Source organism: Taudactylus pleione, unplaced genomic scaffold (assembly GCF_031769625.1).
Source record: "Taudactylus pleione unplaced genomic scaffold, aTauple2 ptg000429l, whole genome shotgun sequence".
NCBI classification, from domain to species: Eukaryota; Metazoa; Chordata; class Amphibia; order Anura; family Myobatrachidae; genus Taudactylus; species Taudactylus pleione.
The window spans coordinates 634980-658766 of record NW_028284831.1 but is presented as its reverse complement, the minus strand read 5'-3'; positions in this window follow the sequence as shown (position 1 = coordinate 658766).

The following is a 23787-nucleotide window of genomic DNA, read 5'->3' as shown; positions in this document are numbered from 1 at the left end:
AGGCACACTTTTCTCAGCCTCATCTGGAAGTGTATCCACTACTTCAATTTCTGAAGAAACTTCTAAACCAAATTTGTCCAGAAATTCATGTATACCAAGCATGCAGTCCTTCACACTGGACTCCATCCATGACTGCAAATTTTAAACAATATGGTGTTGCTATTTATAGCAAAATGCGTACGCGTCTGCTACTGTGTGCCACTCCCCCGCAGTGCACAACGCAATGCACAAGCGACCAACACACCCTTTAAAAGCGCACCTCACAATTCCAAACACTTTCACAAGGAGCTGCGTAGTGTTGGGAGTATACTACTAGCCTAGCTGTGGAATGAGGTGAGTCACATGATGTCTGATAGGTGTTGTGTTGTTATAGATGTATTAAATCAACAAGTGTCCTGTGTTTATCCTCCATTTTGGAATGGCCAACCAATCAGACTGCACCCTACTTGATATAAAGTTTGCACACTGTAATATTTCTCATTGCCATCATGAGATCCTCCAGTTTCAGTAGGCGGGAGCTCCGCATCCTTACTGATGTGATGGACCGGCGCCTGGGGACTTTGGGCCGCATGTGCCCAATCACCTAAAAATGCAGCGTACACGGAGGTGAGGAGGAGGCTCTGCCGTATGGGATTTCGTCGCACTGTGGTGCAGCTAGAAAGGAGGTGGTCAGATCTCCGGAGGTGGACCCCGGCCCTCCTGGAACAATTGCAGGCAGATAACCACCAAAGTAAGTAAAAAAGAAATATATGTATGAACAGCGCTAATTGAATCTGATGAGGTGATTGTGTGTATATGTTGCAACAGAAATGACACCTAATAAAATATAGAAGAACAAATTCTTAAAATCAAAAATACAATGATCTAAAAAGTCTCTTTGAATAAAGCAACAACCTCAATCCAAATGACAGATGTCGCTATTCCATGAAAAGTCTTTGTAAAAACAGCAACAATCTCAGTCCAAAAGACAAATGTCAATGTATTTGTAACAGTCACTGGCCTGTATGTGTATATCCGGAGTAATGTCCAGCTAATATTTAGTTACCCAACTCAGTTGTAGTGTCCACAGCCTGAAGAATATGCAGAATTCCTGCACTGGCGTGCTGACAGTAAGGGGTGGAGGCTGGAGGGCAGATGAAATTGTGCTGGTCCGGAAATAAGTCCACAAAGGTTCCAGGTGCTGAATACGATGTAGTGGGGGAGCTAAACGCATTTAGCTGTGGACACTACAACTGAGTTGGGTAACTGTTCACTGGGCCTTATACTGTTCACCGAGCCTCCTAGTGATACTGGGCCTACTAGGGTTAACTGAGCCTCATACTGTTCACTGGGCCTTATACTGTTCACCGAGCCTCCTAGTGATACTGGGCCTACTAGGTTTCACTGAGCCTCATACTGTTCACTGGGCCTTATACTGTTCACCGAGCCTCCTAGTGATACTGGGCCTACTAGGGTTAACTGAGCCTCCTACTGTTCACTGATCCCTATAGTGTTCAATGGGCCCCTACTATTCACTGGACCTCATACTGTTCATGGTTTCCACTAGTGTTCACTGAGTCTCCTAGAGATACTGTGCCTCCTACTGTTCATTGGAACTTATACTGTTCACTGAACATTCTACTATTGACTGAGCCTCTACTGTTCATTAAGCCTGCTAGTGTTCACTGTCCTTCTTACTGTTCACTGGAACTCATAATGTTCTCTGATCCCTCTAGTGTTCACTGGGCCTCATGCTGTTCCCTGGGCCTCATGCTGTTCATAAAGCCTCTTACTGTTCACTGAGCCTCCTACTGTTCACTGGGCCTCCTACTGTTCAATGAGCATATAACTGTTCACTGGGCCTCATACTGTTCACTGGGCCACATGCTGTTCACTTAGCCTCCTGCTGTTCACTGAGCCTCCTACTGTTCCCTGAGCCTCCAACTGTTGACTGGGCCTCATGCTGTTCACTAAGCCTTATGCTGTTCACTGAGCCTCCTACTGTTCACTAGGGCCTCTATTTATTAACATTATTTTTACTAAAATAAAGTGATAAAGGCTGTTTTGTGTTGTCACACCCTTTTCACATTATTTTAGTTTCACCTAAAGTTACTACAGGGCAATTGGAGTAGAATTCATAAAATTCTACTCCAACCCCTAAGTATCACTTATTTTTAGTAATCAGATCGCACTTCCCATAATTGTAATGGGAAATGTGATCTGGCCAAAGTTACTAAAAATAAAATGTGAAAAAATACCGGGGATAACCCTGTGATAATAACGTCACCTGGAGGTGGCATTATCCAGGGCCTCCCACGGTTACCGGACTCCTGCACCGCTCTGACAGGGAGAGCAGAGCCCAGAGCCGGTCGCAGTGATCAGCTGATTCACTGTAAAAAAAAGTAAAAAAACCCCCAAACTTACCTGACTCCTGGGACCGGTGATCGGGGCTCCGGTGATGTCCTCTCTCCAGTCAGCTGGTCTCCCAGCCTGCACTGCGGCCTGGTTTTCACCTGACAGGGTCCCAGTGCAGTATGGGATGTCAGCTGACCGGAGGACATGCAGGACATCACCGGAGCCAGGATCATGCAGGTAATTGTAGTTAAGGGAGCGGGGGGCTCGCTGGGTGTCCGCAATCGTGGTGGGCAGGGCTTGGCAATGTGGGGGGTAGCAGCAGCGGTCAGTCGGTGCATGCGTGGGGCACTTGTCATGGTATTTTTTTGCGAAAATACCATGACTAGTGTGCTGAGGGGATTCGCAGGGACAGAGCTTTCTCGCAAGCTCTGTCCTTGCAAGGAATTTGTAGTAAATCCCTATGATATTGCCTGAATTCGCAATGCAAATTCACTCGATAATATCACACCACAATCTGCATTACTAATGCGGATTGTAGTAAATAAAGCCCTAAGCCTCATACTGTTCACTGAGCCCCCTAGTGTTCACTGAGCCTCCTACTGTTCACTGAGCCCCCTACTGGTCACTGAGCCTCCAACTGTTCACTGATCCCTATAATGTTCAATGGGCCCCTACTATTTACTGAGCCTTCTACTGTTCACGGTTTCCACTAGTGTTCACTGAGCCTCCTACTGTTCACTAAGCCCCCTACTGTTCACTGAGCATCCTACTGTTCACTGAGCCTCCTACTGTTCACTAAGCCTCCAACTGTTCACAGTTCCCTATAGAGTTCAGTGGGCCCCTACTATTCACTGAGCCTTCTACTGTTCACTGGGCCTCATACTGTTCATGGTTTCCACTAGTATTCACTGAGCCTCCTAAGGATACTAATCCCCCTACTGTTCACTGAGCCTCCCTACTGTTCACTGGGCCTCATACTGTTCACTGTTACCACTAGTGTTCACTGAGCCCCTACTGTTCACTGAACCTTCTACTATTGACTGACCCATACTGTTCGTTGAGCCCTCTACTGGTCACTCAGCCTCCAACTGTTCACTGATCCCTATAGTGTTCAAAGGGTCCAAACTATTCACTGAACCTCATACTGTTCTCTAAGCCTCATACTGTTCATTGGGCCTCCTACTGTTCACTGATCCCTCTAGTGTTCACTGAGCCTCCACTTTTCACTGAACCTCGCAGTTCACTGAGCCCCCTACTGTTCAGGGATCCCTATAGTGTTCAATGGGCCCCTACTATTCACTGAGGCTCCTACTATTCACTGGGCCTTATACTGTTCACAGTTTTCACTAGTGTTCACTGAGCCTACTATTCACTGGGCCTTATACTGTTCACTAAGTCCCCTACTGTTCACTGGGGCTCATACTGTTCACTGATACCACTAGTGTTCACTAAGCCTCTACTGTTCACTGAACCTTCTACTATTGACTGAGCCCCTACTGTTCATTAAGCTTGCAAGTGTTCACTGTACTTCTTACTGTTCACTGGAACTCATAATGTTCTCTGATCCCTCTAGTGTTTTCTGGGCCTCATGCTGTTCACAAAGCCTCCTACTGTTTGCTGAGCCTCCTACTGTGCACTGGGCCTCCTATTGTTCACTGGGCCTCATACTGTTCAGTGAGCATCCTACTGTTCACTGGGCCTCATGCTGTTCACGGTTTCCACTGGTGTTCACTGAGCCTCCTAAGGACACTGAGGCTCCTACTGTTCACTAAGCCCCCTACTGTTCACTGGGCCTCATACTGTTCACTTGTCACGACCAGATATTCTTGGAATGGTGGTCGATGGGTATTACCTGTGAGGTCACTATGGCGGAGTGCATATGGTGGTGGCGCTTATGTTTGGCAAGGGGCGTTGGCTGTGCGTGGTTATGTGTGGGCATGTTGTCACTTTGGGCTGGTGAGGCCTGGTGGTGCTTCCATTCCTCTCTGGCATGGGCGCTGCCATCTTGCCTCCGGTCATGTGACCTAATCGCCCAATCCTGGTTTGTCACATGCTCTCTCTGGCCAGTCACGGCACAGCACTTGGTATTTAGGGAGGTTCAGAGCCTCACTTCATTGCCAGTGCAACATGTTTCTCAGCATAGCTGAGAGAGAGTTCCCTGTGCTCACCACCTGTTCCTGTGTAACGCTACCTGCCTGCCTGCTTGTCTGTTCCTACCCTGCTGGTCTACCCTGCATCCTCCATTACCTTCCCATTGCCTGAGTACCTGAGTCTGCTGTTCACCCTGCACCTTGCCTCCACTGACACTCTGCTGGATGATTTTCCCTCAGCCTGCATTCTTCATTTCAACCACTACACCTGATTTCCCTGCCTGTCATTAACTGGACATTTCCCTATTAACCAGAACCTCACACTGCTGGACAAGTCTTTTTTTCACCACCCTCACAAGACCCGGATACTGGACTGCTCCTATCTGCCACTACCTGGACTTTTACTCATTGCATTCACCTCAGTTCCCATTTGCACTTTATTGCTATCCCTGGACTTATTTTCTCCCATTGTTCATGTCTGCCAAACAGGAGTCTGGAGGAGATTTATTCTGGTGCATTGCTGGCCGTTTGGAAAACCTGGAAACCATGCAGCCTCAAATGGCTCAGTTTTTACAGGAGATGTCTAAAAGACAGGATAATCTGCAAACCTTCTTGTCCTCCCCTGGGGTAACAGTCCCTGTGGCTCTGTCCTGCATCTGGAAATACTGGTAAAGGACATTACCTCGCTTACACCTTCCTATGCCCAGCAAATTTCATGCAAACCTAAACTCTGCCTAAACTCTGAATCAGACATTTCACCTTACAGCCTGATCACTTTCCCACTGCAAAAACTAAAGTGGCTTACATAGTGTCTCTGTTGTCCGGCTCAGCCTTGAATTGGGCTTCCCCACTCTGGGAATGTTCAGATTCTCTGCTGGATAACTACACTGACTTTGTGTCATCATTCAGGAGGACAGAGCCGGCCCTAGCTAATTTGGTGTCCTAGGCAAAATTTTGGCTGGTGCCCCCTAGCAGATATCAAGCCTCCCTCCCGCCTTCCCCCCCCCCCCCGCAGTAATGATAAAAACCCTCGCAGCCGGGGAAGGGGAGCGGTGATGCAAGTTGCGCTGAATCGCATCATTGTGGCCCCGCCCCTTGCTTCACAATGCTGAAATTAACATTTAAAATGTGTGATGTCTCTATTTGTTTAATGTCACAGTACATACACATGCTCCATAATACACATGCCGTGACACAGTACATACACATGCTCCATAATACACATGCCGTGACACAGTACATACATATGTATCTTTAACTGAGAACAGGGACATTCTTGGTGCTGGCAAAGCCTCTGAGAATGGGGACCAGATCAGTCCTTGGAGCAGTCCAGGTGTAGGTGAGTGTCCCTTCCTTGCAGCATTCTCTTATCTCCCCCCTGCCCATATATGAAGCTGTCAAGAAGATCTGACAGCTCTGCTACAATACATTTAACCCCCTCTGCACCCCCTTAGAGTGCAGTTCTATTAACCCACCTTGCACTGTGTGATCTTTCCACACCGACAGACCTCTGACATCCTGCACACAGCCTCCTATTCTCCTACAGGACAATATAAGTTGTTGCTGGTACCCTTATAATGTAAGTTGTTGCTGGTTGCAACAGCTGGCACAGCGACTGAAATGCATGCCCATTGCCCCAGGTAGTGAGGGGGTAAATGGGGGCAGTGGATACACTACATCACAAAGCAGAAGTTGCAGCATTCCTCTCCATAGAAGGTTTCCCCAGCAGCACTCCACTCACTGTTTAGCTGGGAAGCTGTAGCCAGACACTGCTGGTGCTGGGGGGCCCTCAAGGGGGTTGCTGAAGAACAATGCACTTCCTTGTAAGATGCATGAATCCTGAAGTGACAGAGAGGAGGAATTACCCTCAACACCCCTCTCCACTGGCTTGATGAGAGAGCTGAGCTCCTATCAATCTCTGCAGCAGCCAGCAGAGCCATGGAATGCCCCCAGGAATTCCAGATGCCCTAGGCATTTGCTTAGAATGCCTATGCCTAGAGCCGGCTCTGCAGGAAGATCTTTGATGAGCCCAGACGTACTGTATCAGCTTCATCTGGTATTATGACTCTGAAACAAGGAACCTATCCTGTCAGCCAATATGCCATACAGTTTCAGATCTTAGCATCAGAACTCAAGTGGAATGAGGAAGCCTTCAGTTCAGCTTTCTGGCATGGGCTTTCTGATCGTGACCTTCCTGCTAACCTAAACAATATGATTTCCCTCTGTAGTAAGATTGACCTATGCTTCATAGAACGTCAGGCTGAAAAACAGAGAACTGACTGGCAAAGGTCATCTACTCCTCCCTCTACTACCTGTCCAACCCCTCCTTCTACAGATGAAGAGCCAATGCAGGTGAATCATACCCATCTTTCCAAAGAGAAACATCAAAGAAGAATACTTAAAAACCTCTGCCTATACTGTGGAGAATCTGGTCACCTGGTGGCCTCCTGTTCCCGAAAATCGAGAAATGCCCACTCCTAACTGACCCTGGGGACATCAAGTTAGGAGTTATGAGCCCGTCCCCAAATTCTAAAGATTTCGTATTGATCTTAGCCATAGATCTCAAGTCAAAACCTGTCTTTGTTACTGCTCTACTATATTCTGGAGCAGCCGGAAATTTTATGACCTCCAGCTTAGTTAACAAGCTACAGATTCCTTGTTCATCCCTTGATCATGCGATTTCCCTGACCGATGTAGATGGACATCCTCTGGCTAACGGAGTTGTCAGAGGATGTCTGATACCTGAGGCCTCCCAATAAATCATTTTAGGGCTACCCTGGTTACGCCAGCACAATCCCGGGATCGACTGGTGCTCAATGCAATTCCTTTCATGGGAAGTTGACTGTCAGAAATCCTGTCTTCCCAAGATATGACCTGTGAGGAAAACAGTCTCATTACTATCTCCAGCAATTCCCAAGGAGTATCAAATGTTTACTGATGTATTTTCTGAACAACAAGCAAATATCTTACCTCCTCACAGGGAATGGGATTGTCCAATCAATTTATTGCCTGACAAGATGCCTCCTCGTGGCCGCACCTATCCTCTATCCTTGCCAGAGACCAAAGCGATGTCTGAATACATCAAAGAGACTTTGGAGAAAGGATTAATTCATCCTTCTACCTCTCCTGCAGGAGCTGGGATCTTTTTTGTTGGCAAGAAGGAAGGTGGATTAAGACCTTGTATAGACTACCGAGGCCTGAATGATATAACTGTCAAAAATCGATATCTGCTTCCACTAATCATGGAGTTATTTGACAGGGTCAAGGGGTCCATCATATTCTCCAAGTTAGATCTGAGAGGAGCCTATAATCTCATTCGTATTCACTCAGGTGATGAGTGGAAGACCGCTTTTAATACTAGGATGGACATTTTGAATACCTTGTGATGCCTTTCGGCTTGTGCAATGCCCCCGCTGTCTTTCAGTGCTTCGTTAACAAAATATTTCTCGGGATATATTATATATGTCAGTCGTTGTCTATCTGGACGACATATTGATTTTCTTGTCTTCTCTAGAGGAGCATCATCACCATGTGAAGGAAGTGCTGTCTCGTCTGAGGAAGAACCACCTCTACTGTAAACTGGAAAAGTGTGTCTTTAGTGTACCCAATGTGCCATTTGAAATGGATCCCAAAAAAGTGCAGGCAATCCTGGATTGGTCCCGACCTCAAACCTTGAAAGCCATCCAGAGACTACTCGGATTCAACAACTATTATAGATGCTTTATCAAGGGATTTTCGTCACTGGTGGCTCCCGTTATGGCCCTGACCTGTAAAGGTGCTAATCCTGCCCTATGGTAACCCGAGGCAGAGACAGCCTTCCAGCTTTTGAAACAAGCCTTGATCTCAGCTCCAGTCTTAAGACAACCAGACCTGAATAGACCTTTTTTGTTAGAGGTTGATACCTCATCTGAAGCAGTAGGAATGGTACTATCCCAGTGATATGAAGACAACTGAGTTCATCCCTGTGTGTTTTTCTCCAAGAAGTTCTCTCCTGCCGAAAGGAACTATGCTATAGGTGAACAAGAACTCTTGGCAGTGAAGTTGGCACTGAAGGAGTGGAGATACCTAATGAAGGGGCTAAATTTCCCTTCACTGATCATCGGAACCTCCTCTTCCTCAAAAACATCCAGTGTGTGAGCCCTCGTCTGGCCCGATGGGCAATTTTCTTTGCTCGCTTTCAGTTCACCCTGACCTTCCGATGTGGAGCTCTAAATCAGAAAGCAGATGCTCTGTCTAGATCTCTCCTCTACAACGACAATTCGGAGACCCTGCATAGTGCCCCTGTCCTGGAGTGAAGAGTGTTTGCCACCATACAGATACATCCCCCTACTGGGAAAACTTTTGTGGCCGCGGAGTTAAGGAAGCAGCTCCTCACCTGGGCTCACACCTCTTGTTTTGCAGGTCACACAGGTAGTCAGAAGACTCTGGAACTTTTAAAGAGAAGTTATTGGTGGCTGTCCATGAAGACTGATGTATTGGAGTTTATTTCCTCTTGTACCTCATGTGCTTAGCATAACTCTTCATGTCAAGTCCCAGCTGATGAATTGTTACCCCTGCCTATTCCATCATGTCCACAGACACATCTATCCATGGACTTCATAATGGATTTACTTAGCTCTCAGGGTTACACCACCATCTGGGTTGTGGTAGACCAATTTTCGAAGATGGTTCATTATATACCTCTAAAGTAACTGCCTACTGCTCCTGACTTGTCTCATCTGTTCGTTCAGCACATATTTCGCCTCCATGGACATCCTAATAGTTTCTGATCATGGCACTCAATTTGTGGCAAAGTTCTGGAGAGCCTTATGCTCTGTTCTACAAGTAAAGTTAAACTTCTCCACGGCCTATCACCCTCAAAGCAATGAATCCACAGAGAGGGTCAATCAAGATCTTGAGACCTTCCTAAGGATCTTCATGACATCATCCCAAGACAATTGGTCTGAATTGCTTCCATGGGCGGAATTTGCACATAATGCCTCGTATCATTCCTCGACAAATCAAACTCCATTTCAAATTGTCTACGGTCTTCACCCTTGTATTCCTGAGTTTCGAAGCCTGCCTGCCTTTGATGTGCCAGCCGTGGAGGATACTGTACAGAGATTTGCATCTAATTGGGCTCAAGTATGCTCTGATTTGGAAAAGGCATCCTCCTGTTACAAACTTCAGGCAGATAAGAGACGTAGGTTTGTACCTTGCATGCAAGTTGGAGACCAAGTCTGGTTGTCCACCCGGAACATCTGTCTCAGAGTACCTTCGATGAAGTTTGCTCCCCAGTTCATCGGACCCTTTTCCATCACAGAAATAATCCACCCTGTGGCTTATCGCCTTCAGCTGCCTGCTTATCTAAAAATTCCAAACTAATTCCATATCTCCCTCCTAAAACCTCTAATATTGAACAAATTCCGCAAGGTCCTTCCTGTTCCCCCTAGCATCCAGACTGAAAGAGGCGTGGAGTTCGAAGTCTCTCAGGTCCTGGATTCTCTCATCCGCAGAGGACGATTGCAGTATCTCCTGGATTGGAAGGGTTTTGGTCCGGAGGAGCGCTGTTGGACCAATGTTGAGATATCCATGCTCCCGCCCTGGTCAGCAGATTTCATACTGCTCATCTGGAAAAGCCTGGTGAGTGTCCTGAGGGCACCCATAAGGGGGGGTACTGTCATGACCACAGTTTCTCGGCATGGTGGTCGACGGGTATTACCTGTGAGGTCACTATGGCGGGGGGCAACTGGCGGTGGTGCTGGTGTTTGGCGAGGGGCGTTGGCTGTGCATGATTCTGTGCGGCCATGTTGTCACTTTTGGGCTGGTGAGGCCTGGTGGTGCTTCCATTCCGCTCTGGCATGGCATCTTGCCTCCGGTCATGTGACCTAATCGCCCAATACTGGTTTGTCACATGCTCTCTCTGGCCAGTCACGGCACAGCACTTGGTATTTAGGGAGGTTCAGAGCCTCACTTCATTGCCAGTGCAACGTGTTTCTCAGCATAGCTGAGAGAGAGTTCCCTCTGCTCTCCATCTGTTCCGGGGTAACGCTACTTCCTGCCTGCTTGTCTGCTCCAACCCCACTGGACTACCCTGCATCCTCCATTACCTTCCCCTTGCCTGAGTACCTGAGTTTGCTGTTCACCCTGCACCTTGCCTCCACTGACACTCTGCTGGATGATTTTCCCTCAGCCTGCATTCTTCATTTCAACCACTACACCTGATTTCCCTGCCTGTCATCAACTAGACACTTCCCTATTAAACCAGAACCTCACACTGCTGGACAAGTCTTTTTTCACCACCCTCACAAGACCCGGATACTGGACTGCTCCTATCTGCCACTACCTGGACTTTTACTCATTGCATTCACCTCAGTTCCCATTTGCACTTTAGTGCCATCCCTGGACTTATTTTGTCCCATTGTTCATGTCTGCCAAACCATTTATTAAAAGTTCCATGTTTTGTTTTAAATCTGCTTCTGTGTCTGCTCCTATCACCACCCCGGGCCCACAACAAAACCAGGACATCACATCACTGATAATGTTCACTGAGCCCCTACTGTTCACTGAACCTTCAACTATTGACTGAGCCCCTACTGTTCGTTAAGCTTGCTAGTGTTCGCTGTGCTACTTACTGTTCACTGGAACTCATAATGTTCTCTGATCCCTCTAGTGTTCACTGGGCCTCATGCTGTTCACTGAGCCTCCTACTGTTCACTGGGCCTCCTACTGTTCACTGGTCCTCAATACTGTTCACTGAGCCTCCTATTGTTCACTGCACCTCAATCCTGTTCACTGAGCCTCCTACTGTTCACTCGGACCCCTACTTCTCTACTGTCTCTTATAATTAATCTGTTTGGTTGATTAGGCAGCACACCCATTTATATTGTTTGATTAGAATCTAACAGGGTATAGTTATGTCAGTGGTCCTCAAATTCAGTCCTCAGGAGCCCCACACAGATCACGTTTTCCAGGTCACCCAGCAGGAGCACTGGTGTATTTATTACTCACTGACACATTTTAAAAGCTCCACTGGTGGAAATAATGATTCCACTTGTGATTCTTTCCTCAGGACCCAAAACATGCACTGTTTTGGGTCCTGAGGACCGAGTTTGAGAACCTGTGGTTTAAGTATTTGAGATTTATTTTCTAACTCAGGATTTGTGTGTAGGTATACCAAACCTTTGTTTTCCTTACATACAAAAGCAGCCAGTATTTACCGTGCATGCACATAGAATATACAGAGTTACTGGCTTTGCTGCCACCTCAGAATTATGAATAATGGGCACAGTAAGATTATTTGATGACAATAAGATGATAGTAGCACTTTTAATTGAATAGAAGATGAATAATAACAACTATATGAAGACACTGTAAATGGACTGTGGTTAATGACTGTTGAGCAGAGGTAACATGCACGGCTCAGCAGAAGACTATACCGTGTGTTAGTAACAGGTTGCCCTAGTGCAGAGGTCATGGGACTAAATTACGGATTCCGGACTATAGATAGACAGTAAAAAGGTCGACAATGTCTAGATAGACACCAGATGTTAGACAGTCAATAGGTCGAAAGAGACAATAGGTCAACACACTAAAGGTCGACATGTAAGAAGGTCAATAGGTACAAATGGCAGGGTGAAAGATCATCACAAAAATGGTCAACGCATGATTTTTTAAGTTTTTTTAGGGTTAGGCACTTACTATAAGGGAAATTTAGGGGTAGCCACCAGGAGGGATGGTTATGGTCAGGCACCAGGAGGGATGGTTAGGGTTAGTCACCAGGAGGGAGGGTTAGGTATAGAGTTATGGTTAGGCACTTATCCCAACAGTTAGGGTTAGGCATATACCCTGATGGTTAGGATTAGGCACTTACCCCGACAGTTAGGGTTAGGTACCAGGAGGGAGGGTTCGGCACTTACTCGATGGTTAGGGTTAGGCACTAGAAGGGATGGTTAGGGTTAAGCACTAAGGTGGATTGTTAGAGTTAGGCACTTAGAGGGATGGATAGGATTAGGCACTAGAAGAGACTGTTAGGGTTAGGCACTAGAAGGCATGGTTAGGGTTAGGCACTAGGAGAGACAGTTAGGGTTAGGCACTAGAATGGACAGTTAGGGTTAGGCACTAGAAGGAATGGTTAGGGCTGGGCACTAGGAGGGACAGTTATGGTTAGGCACTATAAGGAATGGTTAGGGCTGGGCACTAGAAGGGAGACAGGGTTAGGCACTAGGAGGGATGGTTAGGGTTAGGTACTAGGATCGACGGTTAGTGCCAATTACATTTAAGATCGATTATTGGCGTTATATCAGTGTGAAATAGAAGGAAACCCACCGATCTACAAACAAACAACAACCCAACCATTAATTGGACGAAGTGGGATGAACAATTGTGAGGTCACATTCTCCATACTACAAGATCCTGAGGATACATAACCAGGACTGTCATCACTGAACTCCCTGTTTGGTGGCTGCATAAACCCAGTGCCTCCCTTCCTACTATTTGTGCTGGCTCTGTGCTTTATATATATTCCTAATACATACTTATCTGTGTTATGTCACTTTACCTCTATGATGTACTTTTACCTTAGCTCTTTTTCTGAGTCTTATATCATCTAGCTCCAACCACTGTCTATTTTATTAATTCATTTCTGCTCCCACCTAATCTCCACTTTTATTATACTCAATAATAAACCTTTGCTGTACAGACACATTTTCCCCACACTGTACACTTACTTACATTACTGAAAATCTGCTCCCTCTCCTACATTCTCTCTTCATTCCTACTTTCTACTTTTTCTTCCCCTATTTACCTCATCCTTACCATGACCATGTTTTCTTCAGCTCCCACCTTCACTCAGTGTCTACCTAATCTTTTGTTCTGCCCCTTGCTTCAACCTTTATCCTTTCCCCCTTGTCTCCTCCATTTCTTCTTCCCCTTTTCGCCTCTCCTCTGTTTACCTTCCTCCCTATCTTCTCCCATTACTCCACTTTCATTCTCTTATACTCCACCGGGATCCTACTACCTCACTGCTAATCCCTCCTCCCACCCCCCTCTCCCTATCACTCCACCCCACCTTTATCCACATATCATTAAGCTCCCTTCCTGCCCACCTTCTGCTGGCTCCCCTTCTAGCACTGGAGTCTGCACCATCGCTACACTCTATTCAGCTCAATCCCCCAAATTAATCTCACCTCCATGCTTCAGCAACCCTGATAATCTCATTCAAATCTCTCCAACAAACTCTGTCCCTCTATCCTGTGCCCTCTGGAATGCCAGGTCAGTCCATAATAAACTGGTCAAAACCCATGACCTTTTCATCTCCAACTCCCTGAATCTCCTAGCCATTACTGAAACCTGGATTTTACCCTCTGACACAACTTCTCCTGCAGCTCTCTCCTCTGGGGGCCTCACCTCTTACCACACTCCACGAATTGTGGGTCACCATGGAGGTGGTGTTGGGGTCCTTCTATCCCCTGGTTACTCATACCAACCCATTCCCTCTGAACCATCCCTTACAATCTCTACATTTGAAGTCCATGCTATATGCCTCTTCCACCCAGTACACCTCCAAGTAGCTGTCATTTACCGTTCCCCTGGCCCTACCTCCAAGTTCCTTGACTATTTTGCTTCCTGGCTCCCTCACTTTCTCTCCACAGTCCTTCCCTTCATTATCCTAGGTGACTTCAATATTCCAATTGATATCCCCACAGAATCCTCTGCCTCCAAACTTCTCACCCTCACATCTTCACTTGGCCTCTCCCAATGGACCTCCTCAACCTTCCATGTGAGTGGCCATTTGCTTGATCTGGTCTTCACTCACCGATGTGATATTTTTGATCACTTCAATTCCCCATTCCCACTTTCTGACCATCACCTTCTCTCTTTTAACCTGTCCCTCTCTCCTTCCCCTCTCTACCTCCAAAAGCCACCATTGCTAAGTGTAACATTGACGCTATCTACACAGTTTCCTTTTCTTCCCTGCTTGACTCACTTCTCTCCCCTATCCTCTCTCTCTCCTGACCTGAACAAGCCACTTCCCTATACAATGCCTCCCTCACTTCTGCTCTGGACTCTGTTGCTCCAGCAATCACTACTCACACTTGCAGATCTACTCCACAAGATTTGCGAGTGGAGAAGAGCACGCTCTAAGGCAGATTTTCTCCATTTCAAATTTATGCTCTCATCCTATAGTCCTGCTCTCTCCCTCTCTAAACAGTCAAATTTCAAAATCCTCATCTCCTCTCAGTCCTCTAATCCCCAGTGTCTCTTCACCACTTTCAACTCCCTCCTTTGCCCACCACCTCCTACTCTCCCTCTATACTTCCTCTCTAGGTGAACTCAGCTCTTTTGACCTCTATTATCTTCTCTATGCTGATAATACTCAAATCTTCCTTTCCTTCCCTGATCTCTCCCCCTCTCTTCTGACTTGTATCTCCAACTGTCTCTCTGCTAGCTCTTCCTCGATGTCCCAGCGATTTCTTAAATTTAATATGTCTAAGACAGAGCTGATCATCTTCCCACCCTCCCACATAACCTCACTTCCCACTATTTCTTTATCACTTGATGGAATAACTATCTCAACTAGTCCCAAGGTGCGCTTTCTTGGAGTTATCCCTCTCCTTCAAACCACATATCCAGAATCTTTCACAGTCCTGTCGTTTCCATCTCAAAAATATTTCAAAGATCAGACCCTCTCTCACCCAGGATGCTACTAAAACCCTCATACACTCACTGGGCATCTCCAGATTGGACTACTGTAACCTCCTATCTGGCCTCCCCAAATCCCATCTCTCTCCTCTCCAGTCTATCCTTAATGCTGCTGCATGGCTTATCTTCTTCTCCAAATGCTCTACATCTGCCTCCCCTCCCCTACAAGCTCTCCAATGTGTCCACTTCCCTCTTAGAACCCAATTTAAGATTCTCACGCTCACTTACAAAGCCCTCACCCAATCTTCTCCCATATACATCTCTGATCTCATCTCCCTTCACTCTCCTCTCCGCTCTCTTGGTTCAACTACTGCACGCTGCCTCTCATGCCAGCTGATTACTTCCTCCCACTCCTGCCTGCAAGATTTTGCCTGTACTGCTCCCCACCTCTGGAACTCTCTCCCACTCCGCATCAGAATCTCCACCTCTTTGCAATCCTTCAAATGGGCTCTCAAGACCCACTACTTCATCAAAGCCTTCCACTATCAGTCTAACTCCCTGCTACATTCTCCTTCCTCCCCATCTACAAAATCTGTGTCACCCCTGTTTGTCTTCCTATCCCTTTAAGAATGTAAGCTCTTACGTGCAGGGCCCTCTACCCTCTTGTGCTTCTCCCTACTTTAGTTTCATCTACTTCTTATTCACCACTAGGGCACCTAACACTTGGCTGCTTATGCTCTGTTGGTTATTATTGGGTGTTATGGTCGCTAATGTAGCAATATATATTATCCCTGTCCTGGTCCTGTAATGTATTATTCTGTAAGTTGCTTGTCTACAATCTGTTTATGTACTATGTAAGGTGCTGCGGAACACTTGTGGTGCCATATAAATCAATGATAATAATAATAATAGAAGGGACGGATAGGGTTAGGCACTAGAAGGGACGGTTAGGGTTAGGCACAAGAATGGACGGTTATTGTCGACCTTTTGGCCATGTCGACCTTATTATAAGTCGACCTTTAGTGTGTCAATCTATTGTCCCTGTTGACTGTCTGACATTTGGTGCCAATCTAGACACTGTCGACCTTTTTACTGTCTATCTGTTAATCCACATTCCTAAATTACACCCTAAACCAAGAACCGTAATCCAGGAGCTGTAGATGCAGGGAGACGCTAATCTGAAACTACCACCTTACTCTCAGACCATGAGTGCGCTTACATCTACACATAGACGAGGGAGCAATCATTTATATTACAACCTGGAGGATATCAGAGTAAATAGCAGCATCTCTGAAGAATGTCATTGTCATTATAATAAACTGACAACATACAGAAGACAGTATATATGGCAGGCGTAGTATAATGAGGAGGACAATATGGCAGCCATAGTATAATGAGGAGGACAATATGGCAGGCGTAGTATAATGAGGAGGACAATATGGCAGGCGTAGTATAATGAGGAGGACAATATGGCAGCCGTAGTTTAATGAGGAGGACAATATGGCAGGTGTAGTATAATGAGGACTGGCAGGCATAGTATAATGAGGAGGACAATATGGCAGGCGTAGTATAATGAGGAGGACAATATGGCAGGGTAGTATAATGAGGACAATATGGCAGCCATAGTATAATGAGGAGGACAATATGGCAGGCGTAGTATAATGAGGAGGACAATATGGCAGGCGTAGTATAATGAGGAGGACAATATGGCAGCCGTAGTTTAATGAGGAGGACAATATGGCAGGTGTAGTATAATGAGGACTGGCAGGCATAGTATAATGTGGAGGACAATATGGCAGGCGTAGTATAATGAGGAGGACAATATGGCAGGGTAGTATAATGAGGACAATATGGCAGGCATAGTATAATGAGGAGGACAATATGGCAGGTGTAGTATAATGAGGAGGACAATATGGCAGCTGTAATATAATGAGGACAATATGGCAGGCATAATATAATGAGGAGGACAATATGGCAGGCGTAGTATAATGAGGAGGACAATATGGCAGCCGTAGTATAATGAGGAGGACAATATGGCAGGTGTAGTATAATGAGGAGGACAATATGGCAGCCATAGTATAATGAGGAGGACAATATGGCAGGCGTAGTATAATGAGGAGGACAATATGGCAGGCGTAGTATAATGAGGAGGACAATATGGCAGATGTAATATAATGAGGAGGAAAATATGGCAGGCGTAGTATAATGAGGAGGACAATATGGCAGCTGTAATATAATGAGGAGGAAAATATGGCAGGCGTAGTATAATGAGGAGGACAATATGGCAGCTGTGATATAATGAGGAGGACAATATGGCAGGCGTAGTATAATGAGGAGGACAATATGGCAGGCGTAGAATAATGAGGAGGACAATATGGCAGGCGTAGTATAATGAGGAGGACAATATGGCAGGCATAGTATAATGAGGAGGACAATATGGCAGGTGTAGTATAATGAGGAGGACAATATGGCAGGCGTAGTATAATGAGGAGGACAATATGGCAGCCATAGTATAATGAGGAGGACAATATGGCAGGCGTAGTATAATGAGGAGGACAATATGACAGGCGTAGTATAAAGAGGAGGACAATATGGCAGGCGTAGTATAATGAGGAGGACAATATGGCAGCTGTAATATAATGAGGAGGACAATATGGCAGCCGTAGAATAATGAGGACAACAATATGACAGCCGTAATATAATGAATAGGACAATATGGCAGCCGTAGTATAATGAGCAGGACAATACGGCGGTAAACACACAGATGAGCAGCTGGGGACTCATAGAGAAATATTGTCTCCTAAATGGAGAAGGGGTGAGGTAGTCCCTTGGGTAACAAGCGCTAATAAATGTGTAGGACAAGGAATACGGATGAGGGGAGGAGTAGTCCCAGCAGTGCAGAGCATCGCAGTACTTCTCTATCTAACAGACTATCACATGGACACACAGCTGTGGGTGCAGTGCCGTGTTACTGACACATACAGCAACTCCTGTATAGCAACAGCAGGAACCTGGAATAATGGAGGAGAGATAGGACGAGCCGCGGACATCTAGAACCCTCCTGGACTCTCCCAGGAATCCTGCACTGGGTTCTTACTATCAGATATGAAGAAACAAGGATAGTGATGCGTGCTCAAATGATATATAACCTTTATTAAATGCCGACACCGAATACAATTATAATATAAACATATAACTTATAATTAGGTGAAATATTAAAATAGAAAACAAAAAAATTAATTTTTAAAATAAGTGTCAGGGACAGATAGACAACAGGGAGGTTATACACAATTATTCACCAGCTGTATAAGCAGAACAAAATGGGAATTATTTATACTATTGATTAGGTCAGATCACATGTTATTGATGGCACTATTGGCGATTGTAACAGGATGATGTAACACAGTTATATACAAACATCCTACCACTGATCTGGATGTCATTATATACACCATTAGTTGTTATTGTTACCTATTTACACACTGTCATTACCTCTAATAACTTTCTACACCTTATTCCTCTGCTGTTACTCTATAAGCCTCTGTGTCATACATGTGTTTTATGTCTGTTTCACTATATTCCATGAGAAACACCACATACAGTATGTATCTCTCCTTATGTATATTCACGTTCTGTCAGAATAGGTGGGAGTATATAGTACTTCCATGTAGCAGTTATTAGTTCCTATTGGCTACTATATGGAAGTGAGAAGAGTATAACGTATACAGTGACATCCTAGTGGACCTGGACATCACCCGTCGGAGTATATAGTACTTCCATCTGTCAGTTATTAGTTCGTATTGACTACTATATGGAAGTGAGAAAAGTATAACGTATACAGTAACATCCTAGTGGACATGGACATCACCCGTGGGAGTTTATAGTACTTCCATGTAGCAGATATTAGTTCCTATTGGCTACTATATGGAAGTGAGAAGAGTATAACGTATACAGTAACATCCGAGTGGACCTGGACATCACCTGTGGGAGTATATAGCACTTCCATGTAGCAGTTTTTAGTTCCTATTGGCTACTATATGGAAGTGAGAAGAGTATAACGTATACAGTGACATCCTAGTGGACCTGGACATCACCCGTCGGAGTATATAGTACTTTCATCTGTCAGTTATTAGTTTGTATTGACTACTATATGGAAGTGAGAAAAGTATAACGTATACAGTAACATCCTAGTGGACATGGACATCACCCGTGGGAGTTTATAGTACTTCCATGTAGCAGTTATTAGTTCCTATTGGCTACTATATGGAAGTGAGAAGTGTATAACGTATACAGTAACATCCGAGTGGACCTGGACATCACCTGTGGGAGTATATAGCACTTCCATGTAGCAGTTTTTAGTTCCTATTGGCTACTATATGGAAGTGAGAAGAGTATAACGTATACAGTAACATCCTAGTGGACCTGGACATCACCCGTGGGAGTATATAGTACTTCCATGTAGCAGTTATAAGTTCCTATTGGCTACTATATGGAAGTGAGAAGAGTCTAACGTATACAGTAACATCCTAGTGGATCTGGACATTACCCGTGGGAGTATATAGTGCTTCCATGTAGCAGTTATAAATTCCTATTGGCTACTATATGGAAGTGAGAAGAGTATAACGTATACAGTAACATCCTAGTGGGCCTGGACATCACCCGTGGGAGTATATAGTACTTCCATGTAGTAGTTATTAGTTCCTATTGGCTACTATATGGAAGAGAGAACAGTATAACATATACAGTAACATCCTAGTGGAGCTGGACATCACCCGTGGTAGTATATAGTACTTCCATGTAGCAGGTATTGGTTCCTATTGGCTACTATATGGAAGTGAGAAGAGTATAACGTATACAGTAACATCCTAGTTGACCTGGACATCACCCGTGGGAGTATATAGTACTTCCATGTAGCAGTTATTAGTTCCTATTGGCTACTATACGGAAGTGAGAAGAGTATAACGTATACAGTAATATCCTAGTGGACCTGGACATCACCCATGGGAGTATATAGTACTTCCATGTAGCAGTTATTAGTTCCTATTGGCTACTATATGGAAGTAAGAAGAGTATAACGTATACAGTAACATCCTAGTGGACCTGGACATCACCCGTGGGAGTATATAGTACTTCCATGTAGCAGTTATTAGTTCCTATTGGCTACTATATGGAAGTGAGAAGAGTATAACGTATACAGAAACATCCTAGTGGACCTGGACATCACCCGATTAGTAAGAGAATTAGGTGAAATGTATGTTGGAGTACGTGCCAGGAACCTGATCATACTTACTAGCTAATACATTGCCCCTATGATGCCCATTTGAATGTGGGAAAATAAGCTACATGGGCTGCATTTATTCCCGGAGATAAATAATATGCAGACAAGCTTTGAAAGAGCAATATTGGTCTTGGATTGGGTATTTAAGGCTGATGACATGCCTGCAGCTAGTACTAATTGAGTAGATATAAGGCTGATGATATGCCTGCAGTTAGTACTAATTGAGTAGATATAAGGCTGATGATATGCCTGCAGCATGTGCTAATTGAGTAGATATAAGGCTGATGATATGCCTGCAGCTAGTACTAATTGAGTAGATATAAGGCTGATGATATGCCTGCAGCTAGTACTAATTGAGTAGATATAAGGCTGCTGACATGCCTGCAGCTATTACTAATTGAGTAGATATAAGGCTGATGACATGCCTGCAGCTAGTACTAATTGAGTAGATATAAGGCTGATGACATGCCTGCAGCTAGTACTAATTGAGTAGATATAAGGCTGAAGATATGCCTGCAGCTAGTACTAATTGAGTAGATATAAGGCTGATGATATGCCTGCAGCTAGTACTTATTGAGTAGATATAAGGCTGATGATATGCCTGCAGTTAGTACTAATTGAGTAGATATAAGGCTGATGATATACCTGCAGCTAGTACTATTTGAGTAGATATAAGGCTGATGATATGCCTGCAGCTAGTACTAAATGAGTAGATATAAGGCTGATGATATGCCTGCAGCTAGTACTAATTGAGTAGATATAAGGCTGATGATATGCCTGCAGCTAGTACTAATTGAGTAGATATAAGACTGATGATATGCCTGCAGCTAGTACTAATTGAGTAGATATAAGGCTGATGATATGCCTGCAGCTAGTACTAATTGAGTAGATATAAGGCTGATGATATGCCTGCAGCTAGTACTAATTGAGTAGATATAAGGCTGATGATATGCCTGCAGCTAGTACTAATTGAGTAGATATAAGGCTGATGACATGCCTGCAGCTAGTACTAATTGAGTAGATATAAGGCTGATGATATGCCTGCAGCTAGTACTAATTGAGTAGATATAAGGCTGATGATATGCCTGCAGCTAGTACTAATTGAGCAGATATCAGGATGTTTAAATTTGAGATCACTGTGGGTATTTGAAACATACTGGGGGTGATTCAATTGTAACATGTCACAGATGCTTTTTCTGGGATAATCACATAACTGCAGCCAACTTTACTGTATACACAAGTTTGCTTAAAAAGCTTTTCTTGTGCCCACAGATAAATTACTATCCTGAAGCTGCTTATTCTGGGCTAATTATACGCCTGCAGCTAATATCATTTGAGGTATAGAACTACTCTGAAGCTATTTACTATGGATTAATGGATTTGCCTACAGCTAATACTTTCTGAGACTTCAGCTGGGAACACACTGACATATATATTGGCTGACCAACTGATCGCCCAATATATCGTGTACCCGTCGGCCGGTGTTTACCAGCGATAGGTCTGTGTACTATGTCGTTCACGGGCATATTGTTCCGTCTTTGCTGCACAGCTGATGGCGGATATATTTGCATATAAGTCACACTGCACACGCTCTGCGATAACGGATGTACATAGGAATACATCGTATAGTGATGGACAGCTTGTCAGCGTTTGGCGGAGGTAACAGGGGGTCAGTCAGGAAAAATGCAGACGTGCCCGTACATATAAACGCTGTATCATGGGCGTGCATAAATTATCCCCTGCAATTGCATATGCAGCAGATGTTACCGATACTTACGCAGTTTTGTGTTGTCACACGCAGGTAAGATGGCAGCCGCGGGCCTCTTTATGCTGGGGGAATCTTTGCAAACATTAGCATATTTTTGCAGCTGCGTTGCGAGGTTGCGTATGAAAACGCAGCGACGATCACAGTTGCGGCCATCTCTGGATCAGGCCCGATATGCTGGTTGTAAATACCTGCAGCTAATACCTTTTACAACATATAATTGCATTAAAGCTGATTATTCTGGACTAATGCCTGCAGCAAAGACTATTCGGGATGTGAAACGATTCTGAGCTGCTTATTGTGGGCTAAATACGTGTCTGCAGCTGATATTGGGCGGGATGCGTTCCACCAGTCATCGCATACAGGCCGCTGTTGGTTAAGCCGGCATGCATGATGATCCAGGCAAAGGACCGCTCTGTTAGTAAGAGGGGCCCATTGCGGTCGAGGGGTTTCCGGGTCTGTGACCCAGAAGGATGCACGCGATGCGCGGAGAGGGATCCAATCGTATCCCGCTATCAGCATTCTGTGGAGAGAAGCTCATAGGCTTCTAGGGGTAACGCCATCAGGAAGATGTAACTAAGCGGCCTGGTGCGTATGACAAATACGGTCAAACCTGCATTTTCCCCGTTGATGCATCTCGCCCATTGTCTGAATTACATTCTCATTGTTTTGTGCTGTGTACGAGCAGAATACAGACTCACTGTAGCGATTATATTATCTCTCTCTATATTAGGCTTATTTTGGGTTTACAATATGCTCACAGCCAAGTTTATGTTGAGTTATTATACTTTTCTCAGCACCATTTCTATAGGAAATATATACATGAGCAATGAGTACTACGTACTACACGTGTGCTAAATATACCTGTGACGTGTTCTTATAAGTGATGTTTCCACATTCACAGGAATCACAGTTTATTACATACTTAGAGCTATTGAATTAAGCTAGAAATATCCTAGAAATTCCTTCTCATCCTCTGATGCAGCGAATGGTTAATGATACATGTCTGAGTAAATGCAGATTCATTTATGTTATCTAATAAGGGATGTTCTTTTTAATCAAACCCTAAGTTACCACATACTCAAACACCTTAGAGCAGAGGTTTTCAACCTGCGGCCCTACAGCTTCTGTGTAAGTACAGATCAAAGGATGCTGGGATGTGTAGTTCCACAACAGCTAGACGGCCGCAGGTTGAAAACCTCTGCCTTAGGGCATCCTGAAATTGTGTCAGTTATGCTGGATACACACCCATAATTGATACATTGCAGTTACCTACCTAGGATTAATAAATACAATACTTGTTTCCTTAGAATAAACTCCCTATATAATAAGGACTAAATGTCCCGTAACACCTTGGAGAAATGACTCCTACCTATTCTGACGGAACAGGAGAAAATATTCATGTTCATACATAAGGAAAGATACATATTTGGTGTTAGTTTAGGAATACATTGAAACAGCAAATTTTAAACATGTTACATAAACGTACATAAAACACATAACAAACAGTTTATTGAGTAACAGCATAGGAAATACAGAGCAGAATGTTATTGCCCAGTTAATGACAGTGCGGAGACATATAAATGAATAAAAATAACAACTAAAGGAGAATATAATGCTATCCTGATCAGCAGTAGGATGTTTGTTAGATCAAGATTCTGTGTATTAAATAAGTTACAGTGAATAACCTAAAGCAC